Here is a 9,003-nt window from a genome sequence, read left to right as displayed (position 1 = left end):
ATTTTAAAACAAAATTGACAGATTTGATGCAGAAACAGGTAGAACACATTTGATGCAGAAACAATGAACACATGCAAAACTGACATTGGCCAGAAATAGACTGATGGGTCGGTCGATCCCTACCTTGTCCACACCTGCCTGGCTATACAGTGGAGATAAATACCAGAGCCTTTCCTTCTCTCATTTAATCAAATGCTTTCGCCTATACCCTTCCATGCCAAATAGCAGCTTGGGTAGGATTGTCGTCTGGATCATGGTGTGGGAGGAAAGGGTTAATCCTTCCCATGTCCCATGATCCTAAACTCCCCCTCCTCCCCTCCCTAGTTTCATCAGGCTGAATTAGAAGACAGACACCTGTAGAATGAAGGTCTGATCAAGAGCATATAGAGAGAAAATAGGAGCAAAACCACAGAGACTTTGGAGAATGATGCCTGCCTCTAAGGCCTTGGAAAGTGGGCTGTGTACAGCGGGAAGGGTATGGAATGGAGTGTGGAGACTGGTAATGCCAGTTTTAAAAGGAGAAGGTGAGAGGTGGCAAAGAAGAGGGGGAGGCAGCAAGGGAGTGAAGGAGGAGACCTGCGAAGGAAATTCAGGGAAAACAGCAGCATGGTGAAGAAGAGAAGAAAGAGCTAAAGCAACCTGCAGCTAGAAGAAGAATGCTCCTCCTTAGCAGAGACTGGCAGTAAAAGACTTAAAGGCCTATCTACATGGAGACGCTTTCCAATGTGATTGTTAGAAACCGCGTTTTCATAAAATCAGGTTTGCTCCTCCTGTGTCACACGCAACCAGTTAGAGCAGTGTGTGCTACAACAACAAGCACTGCTTTTGCATGGCAGACTGCATGAGAAACAGCCTTGGCTTGGCTTGGACATATGTTGGTGGAGTTTCACGGCATCAACAAGCTTCCTCTTTAAAAGAAACTCAGCTCTGTGCTGAGTAAGTGCAGTGGAAGTCAGTGGGAATTACTTCTGAGTAGGCATGTTTAGCAGGCTGTTTTCAGGGCAGTAGTGGAGATTTCAAAAGAACAGAAGTCATCCCAAAGCAACCTGCTGACTTGAAAGCTCATTTGGGGAAAAACAAAGCACGTTGCACTCCCGAAAAGGGGAGATTCAAAACAATAGGCTTCCCCACCGTGTCAATACGAATTACTTAGTGTGTCTTGAGGAATGCATATTAAATACACCAGAAACTCCTGCTGAGACCTTCTAGTTGCAACATGCTGAGAAATCCTACATTATGGTTGTAATCCTATGCACACACATCTGACCTTTAGGCTGCAATCCTATATATACTGTTATGTATTTGGGTCAGTCTATATTACCTCCAGAGATACCTCACCATTCAGTGCTGCTGAGTACAAAGAGACTGAGGATTTCCCCCAATGCAGTCTTTTGGGCAAGTTACCCAAAAGTTATCTTGAACTGGTAACCTTTGTTCTACAAGACCTGAGAGGGTGGGAGGAAATGGATCTGGGGGAAGGGTGAATCTAAGACAGAAGGAGGGCAGCTTTTGTCTTGCAGAAGAAGATAGCTGGGCAGCAGAGAGAAAGCAGGGATTGCTTGGAGTTGTGGTGTCGTCAGGCCTTCATCCTGAGCACAGTGTAAATAAACCTTTATAAAAGAAACACCACACGTCTCCAGTGCCCTCCTTGCAGAGAGCTTCAGCTATTGGGCGGTATAGAAATGAAATAAATAAAAGAATAAAATTCCAGCACACTGAATTCTTCCTAAGCACTGAAGCCCCTGCAAGTTCTCCCCTCTCAGGAATGGGGTGCAGTAGCATAACAATACTATAGGATATATATATATATAGGATTGCAGTGGAAGTCCCATTTTACTCTTGGGAACTAAGATATAAGCATGCTTTAAGACTGCACTTCAAAGGAAGTCGGAACATCTGTAGAAAGGAAAAGGATTTTTACCACATTTGTCCCGAGGCTATGCCATGAATTGTTGGAAGAACTTTGGGTATCTCATATACCCTCATTAGAATTATCTTGCATTGCAATTACTTCCTGCTTTGATGCGATCAGTATCCAGGAAATTGTGTGTGTGTGTGTGTGTGTGTGTGGCAGGGCTACAGTAAGGGGAAGGGGGAGAAAAGAACCGCACAATATTTTGTGAGAATAGTCCCAACCAGCAGCTGTTCCAGCAGAGGGAGAGCAGGGCCATTTCACCAGCCTTGCTGAAAGAATTATTTTTCCCCTTTTCCCTCCCCTTTCCTTTTTCCTTGTGTGTTGTGTCTTTTTAGATTCATGTCCCTAATGTATAGATTTATGTTCTCAATTCTAAATACTTTTTTCTTTTAAAATTTCACTAGTATCATATGGAATATAATTCCTGTGAATGTTGTTTTGGTTCTTTTTGCATTCTGTATCATTTCTGTAGGGTTCTTTGATGCCTTATAAATATTTTATATTTTCTACATTTTATTGAAAAATCCCCCAAGCTAAGTCTGTCCCCTTCCTCTTTCTCTCCCCCATTTAAAATCTACCGTGCAATTGCTGGGTAAGTTTATCTGGAGATGTCCCCTTGGATCCCTCCCAAGCCTTTTCTTCAGAGTTCTGCCTCTCTAAAGGCATAATCCTGTGCACATTTAGACAGGAAATAGTCCTACAACTCCCAGCATTCCCTAGCTAGCATTGCTAACTCTTTCTTCTTGTTCATATACCCTTGATTTGCCCCCTTTCTTCAGGTGTCCTGCCACTGGGCTCTTTGTCCCTGAAACCTCTCAGAAGGCAGGGGTGGGGGCAGAAGCGTAAGAAATATTTTGAACATGTAACAGGTGGAGCGATCCTTTTGAGGTTAAAGTCTCCCCCAACCCCAGCAATCTGGATCTGTGTGTGTGTGGGGGGGGAGTGTGTGTGCGGGGGAGTGTGTGTTTGTGCATGCAAATGTGTGTGACCCCTGGATCCCCACCCAATGCCACACGCAGCCCTCAGGGCAGTACAAGTTGCCCACCTCTGCTTTAAAGAGTCAGATTCTTTTGGGGAGAAAGGAGTAGAGGCTTATATAATTCTGATAAAAATATTTTTATTTACAAATGTACAGGTTGAGGAGAAATAATATGGATGCAGCAGGAAACATAAGCAACACTATTCCCAAGGTTGAAGGGCAGACCCCTCGATCTGAGAATTTATTGATTTATTGATTTGTTGATTTATTCAATTTATAACCCGCCTATATATGAATAATCTAGGTGACATACAAAGTTAAAAACAATTTAACAAAAAAATCCAACAATAAAAACAACACAGCGTAAAAACAGTATACAAGAGCCAACAAAAGGAACAAGAGTTCTAAAAGGGGAAGGCTGACGGAATAATAGAGCCTTTAATTCCTGCTTAAAAACCTTCAAGGAGGTCATGTGCATCAACTGGCAGGTCATTCCACAACGGAGGGGCGGCAGAGGAGAAGGCCCTCTTGCGTGAGGCTGCCAGTCTCCCATTAGGCAGCTGCAGCAGAGAGCCCTCAGAGGACCTCAGGTGGTGGACTGGGGATGTAGGGGAGAAGGCGCTCAGAATTTCCTCTGAGAATCTCAGAGGAAACCCTGTTGCTTAGCTCCAATCTCGGTGAAAATGACCACATGCTCAAGCTTTTGTTCATCTGAGGGAGAGGTAAGAGAGGTAAGGACAATATAACCCACCCACCCCCATCTGTGCATCACTGAAGGGGAACCACATGTAGAATGGGACTGCGGGACTGCAGCTCTGCCCCCCACGATGCTACTGGCATGACTCATGGTGTCCACACATTAGGCATGGACGTCTACAAAGGAAAGCCTACACATGTAGCTTTCCCTGCATTCCAGAGCCTTGGTCTTGCAGGGTTCCAGAACACAGGGAAACTCTGTGTGCACAGACTACCTGGCAGACATTCAGGCCTAATGCATGGATATTGGGTGCTGAACAACTCAGGTGGGGCCAGAGGTGCATAGCCATTCTACATGTGATTCCTTTTTATGTGATTCATGCATGAAGGGGCACTATGGGCTGTGCTCAAACTGATGCCTGCTGTCATTGATGTATAAATCTTCTCCAAAAGAGGATCATCTGGAGGTGGATTTTTCACTCCCTAGAAAGGTATTGCTGTTTCTTCTTCATTGCTTCATCTCCTCTTGGGATCTTTGATGAGGAGCTTGTCCTTGATTTTCAGTTCTTCATAAAGTTGGTCCTTGCAAATGCAGTTCCAGCTTTACAGGAACAGGTACAGATCCCACATTTTTCCCTTACCAGTTGTATAGGAGGGACAGAAAAGGGGATACTGGAGGTGGTGTCATTCTGTACATCAAAAGGGCATAGTATTAAACTAGAAACTTTAAAAGGTCTCCTCCACTCCCTATGTACAGAAACACCCCCTTTCCCTCCACTGCAGCAAGGGTGAGGGCCTCAGATTCCAGGCTTGGAGGTCATCCAGCCTCAGATCCAGAAATCCAAAAAAATCCTATTGGTCCCCCAGATGCTGTACAGACCATAGGATTGCTCCCTGGAGTACTCGCCTTTATTTTGATGTTTTTCTGCTCCAGTGGCAATGTTTGCAGTTCAATATCAAAAGAGGAACCACTGAGGAGACATTTTGATTATTTTGTCATGAGTTAGCACTATCCAAAGCTAGCAGTATCCAAAGAATTTCCACATACATGCTTTCAGAAATCCTTACAACAACCCTGTAGGGTAGCCTTTAACATGAAAATGCCATGCTTTCCCATACAGCAATATGATGCAGCTGTTTTGGACAGCAGACTGTAGAGGAGACACCATTTTCTTGACTTTGACTTTCAAGTGTGTCTCTTTATTGTGGATGCTCCTGTACCTAGAAAAGGAAGGCTGCAGAGAGAAGAGCAAATTCATACACATTTTCTTCTCAACTTCTGGGCATACAGTATATGGGTAGTACTGCTTCTATGAGAATCCTCTTTTTCACAATTTACTGAGGAGTTCTGCTTCAAAGGCTCCATTCTTTCAAGTACTCCTTCAAAGCGTGCTACAACAATTCTGTAAGGTAGGCCAGTGTCTATACAAATAGTTTAGTGTACCTTTAAGAATCCGTATTAAGTACATTACAACCCACTGTTAAGACCTTTCCGTCAGGACCGGCTGAGAACTCCTGTGCTATGATTGCAACACAAACACCTAACTGACAGTAAGGCTGCAATCATTCATACACACAGGATGTTCTGGCCCAAACTCTGCTCTGCTGTAGAGCCACCCATCTGGTGGATGGAGCTGGAACTGCAGCTCCTCAGTCCAGCCAGGACCATATGACTGAAAGAACCTGGCTCATCCTTTAAGGTTTTTGCTCTACGCTGTGTTCTTCAGGATGAGTAACTCATCAGTTAGAGTAACAACACAGACAGCCTCACACCTTGCTTCTGGCCCATCTTCCCTCCTGCCTCTGTCCCTTTTGGTTCTTGTCTACCAACCCAATACCTGACCACCATCCTGTCTTTTCACTATATCTCCACCTATGGACTATGTTTGCGTGATCCAGTGGCTGACCTCTGGTCTGTCCATGACCGTGTCTTCTGCTTCTGGCCCACTTTACCCTCAGCTGCAGTATGACACAGAACTGCGCCCCAAACCTGAGCACCCCACATTGGAGGTTTACTTTCAGTACATAATTTTCTTTCCTCATCCTGTACCCTTTTACCTGGGACTACTGCTATAGGTGGAAGGAGGAGAGTGTTCAGGGATGGGGGAGATGGCAAGCATACAGAGAAAACCCTCTGCCATCATCAATAGCTGAGCTGAGGAAAAGATCACAAAGGGTTTTTCTACATGAGGCATTTAATGCGCTCGTCACACCCTACTCATGGTTGTTTATGGGTTCTTTAGATGACATTGTGTCCTTCCAGTTTTGCTTCTGTGTCTAACCAGCATGTCAGTGAGTTTTTTTAGTGCAGGGAAAATGCAGCATTTAACTGTGAAAGCAAAGACAGTGTGATTTCCTCTTGAATATTTATGCCTTTCTGCTTTACCACAGTGCCACTTAAAGGTTATGTAGCAGAAAAGCAGGAAACAAAAGGCTTCTCGTGGAGTGCTTGGATCTCAATCCTGCAAGGAAAGTAGATTCAGTGAATTAACAGCCTCATGTAGAAAACCTCAAAGAGTGAGTGACTGACCACCATTTCAGTTTCCCAATGTGTACTCATACACAGCTTTCTGGGAAGTGATGGCAAAGTTGAATGGCCAGTGACAGACCCAGACTTATTGTCAGTAATGGAAGGTAGCAGTGGGGTAGCCAGAGAATATTCTTAAGCTGGAGGAGCTGCGCTGAGCTCAGAGGGAACAAAAACGCAGTAAAAAGAGCGTGATTTCTTACTCAGAGAAGTAAGTCCTGAGCTAAGTCATGAGCCACTATTCCTCAAGGGTAGACCAAAAAAAAAAAAAGGTGGAGTTCAAAATCAACCAGGAAGTCCCTTCTGCAGACAAGTCTTCACTCTACGCTTATCCTTATGGTCAAATGTTGATCCTAGCTGTGACTTCATTCATTGGCTAAACACACTGAAAGGTGGTTGTAGGCTTATTTCTCACAAAACAATGGGAAAAAATGGTTGTCTATTTCTCACAAGAAGATTGGAATGTGCCCGAATGTTTTGTCTCATATCTCAGTTTGTACAAGGGCTAGAGAGTTGCTCTTTTTTCATTTTGAAAACTGGGAATCAGAACTAGCTTGTGGGTTCTATAAGATGGTGGGCCAGGCGCTACAGCCCTTTAGTCGTGTCCTTAATCCAGCTAGGAGGAGTTCCACAGGTGGGGAACTGCCACAGAGAAGGCCCTGCCCCATGTTCCCACTAACCTAACCTTTCTTGGTATTGGAACACACAGAGGGACATCCAAAAAATATCTTTAACTATGGGCAGGTTCATAGGCAGTCTTTCTGATAGCCTGGCCCCAAGCCATTTAGGACTTATAGGTAAGAACCAGCACCTTGACTTGTGCCCAGAAACAGACTAGCAGCCACTGCAGTTGATGCAAAACCACTCTAACATAGTCAACAAGGCATGCGTCAGAAAGCAATCTGGCCACTGCACTTTGCACTAGCTGCAGTTTCTGAACACTCTTCAAGGGCAGTCCCACACAGATCATGTTGCAATAATATAAAGAGGATTTGATTAAGACATGGATCATTGTGTCCAAATCTGTCTTCTCCAGGAAGGGGTGCAGCTGGCACATCAGTCAAAGCTGGGCAAAGGTGCTCCCAGTCACAGCAGCTACCTGACCGGCCACCCCAACCAGAACAGGCTCTACCTGATATCCTAGATTAGCTTTTCTACTGACCAACAATACCTCTGTCTTGGCTGGATTGGGCCTTAGCTTATCAACCCCCATCCAATTGATCACTGTAGCCAAGCGACGGTGCAGGATGTTCACAACCTCCTTGGCATCCATTGACAAGGAGAGATACTGCTGGATGTCATCAGCATAGCGGTGAGCTTTTTGGTTTATGAATCAATACATAAACAAATAAGATAAAGCAGATAAGAGCAGCAAAAGCAAAACCACCACTCCTTTCCAAGTCCCAATTTCAAATGTTACCAGTGTGCTGTTATTGCTCACCACCTGTAACAAAAACAAACACTATTATTGTTATTTTTCCATAATAGCTTCTTCAGTTACCCTTAACCACTACACATTACATTGTTGCTTTCTTTATACTTATCATGAGGCTTTCATTTCTCACAGAGCGCGTAAACAAGATGATTTTCCCATTCCTCTGGCCACTGATACTTGGGCGGGGGGGGGGGGGGAGTTGGTGGTCGTGGTCCATATTGGTATCAATGATGTGGGGAAATGTAGTCCTGAGGTCCTGGAAGCCAAATTTAGGATGCTAGGCTGAACTCCAGGACCACCAATGTGGCTTTCTCTGAAATGCTACCTATTCCATGCACAGGGCCAGCTAGACTGGCGAAGCTGAGGCATCTTAATGCATGGATGAGATGGTGGTGCAGGGAACAGGGGTTCAGATTTGTTAGGCACTGGGGAACATTTTGGGCCATCTATAAGTGGGATGGGCTCCACTTGAACCAAAACGGAACCAGACTGCTGGCACTACACGTTAAAAAGGTGGCAGAGCAGCTTTTAAACTAAACCATGGGGGAAAGCCAACATGAGCTAGGAAGTATCTGGTTCAGGTTATATCGTCCCTGGAGGATGAAAATGAAAATGTTTCTGATTGCCCAAATGTAGAAGGGGAGGAAATAAGCCATGAGTATATGATGAAATATGATAGCCAATCAAAGAGGCCTAAGTGCCATAGCAAAAGATGCACATGCCAAAGACATCTGGGGAGGGACACAGAGTATAGGTGTTTCTATGCAAATGCTAGAAGCCTCTGAGCCAAAATGGGAGAACTGGAGTCCCTGGTTTTAAAGGAGAACCTAGATATAGCGGGCATTATGGTAACCTGGTGGAATGGAGGGAAGAAGTGAGATACAGTTATCTCTGGATATAAACTCTACAGGAAGGACAGGGAAGGGCATACTGGGGGAAGCGTTGCTCTGTATGTCAAAGAGGACATACTGCCGAGCAGACTAGAGCACCTAAAAGGAGCAGATTCTTCCACAGAAACACTCTGGGTGATAATACCAGGCTCCAAAATTACTTTAGTACTAGGAACATGCTATCGTCCCTCAGGCCAGAATGCTCAGGGTGATTTTGAGATGGAAAATGAAATCAGGGAGGCCTCAAAATGAGGAAGTGTTATAATAATGGATGACTTCAATTACCCCCACATTGACTGGATAAATGCATGTTCCAGTCATTAGAAAGAGGTTAAATTTCTCGATGCCCTAAATGGCTGTGCCTAGGAGAGTTGGTCATGGAACCGACCAGCGGGGAGGTAACTGTGGACTCCCAAAATCATAGCTGGCAATGTTGGAAAAAATAATAAATGATGGTTAAAAAAATTTCCATTTGGAGAAGTATCATGTAAGCAGCGCTAATATTAAAAAAATCATATAAATATAAGAGCCAAAGTATAGGAAGTCCAGGGCTGTGTTTCC

At 44.5% G+C, this 9,003-nt stretch overlaps 1 long non-coding RNA gene across 1 annotated transcript in view; it reads right to left on the bottom strand.

Moving 5' to 3' along the window:
• Positions 1-3,013: 3,013 nt before the first annotated feature.
• Positions 3,014-9,003, bottom strand: part of LOC146342233 (uncharacterized) — a 30,572-nt gene continuing 24,582 nt past the window's right edge. Inside the window, exons 4-5 of the long non-coding RNA XR_014783929.1 lie at positions 7,289-7,561; positions 3,014-4,825 (exon numbers count right to left, since the gene is read on the bottom strand). This is a non-coding gene — a long non-coding RNA (uncharacterized LOC146342233). The remainder of the gene's footprint in view (positions 4,826-7,288; positions 7,562-9,003) is intronic.

Source organism: Heloderma suspectum, chromosome 6, assembly GCF_057233095.1.
Source record: "Heloderma suspectum isolate Gila_16-S chromosome 6, 16-S_ref, whole genome shotgun sequence".
Lineage (NCBI taxonomy): Eukaryota > Metazoa > Chordata > Lepidosauria > Squamata > Helodermatidae > Heloderma > Heloderma suspectum.
Note: the sequence above shows the minus strand (reverse complement) of the source record. Positions and strands in the feature narration are given on the sequence as shown.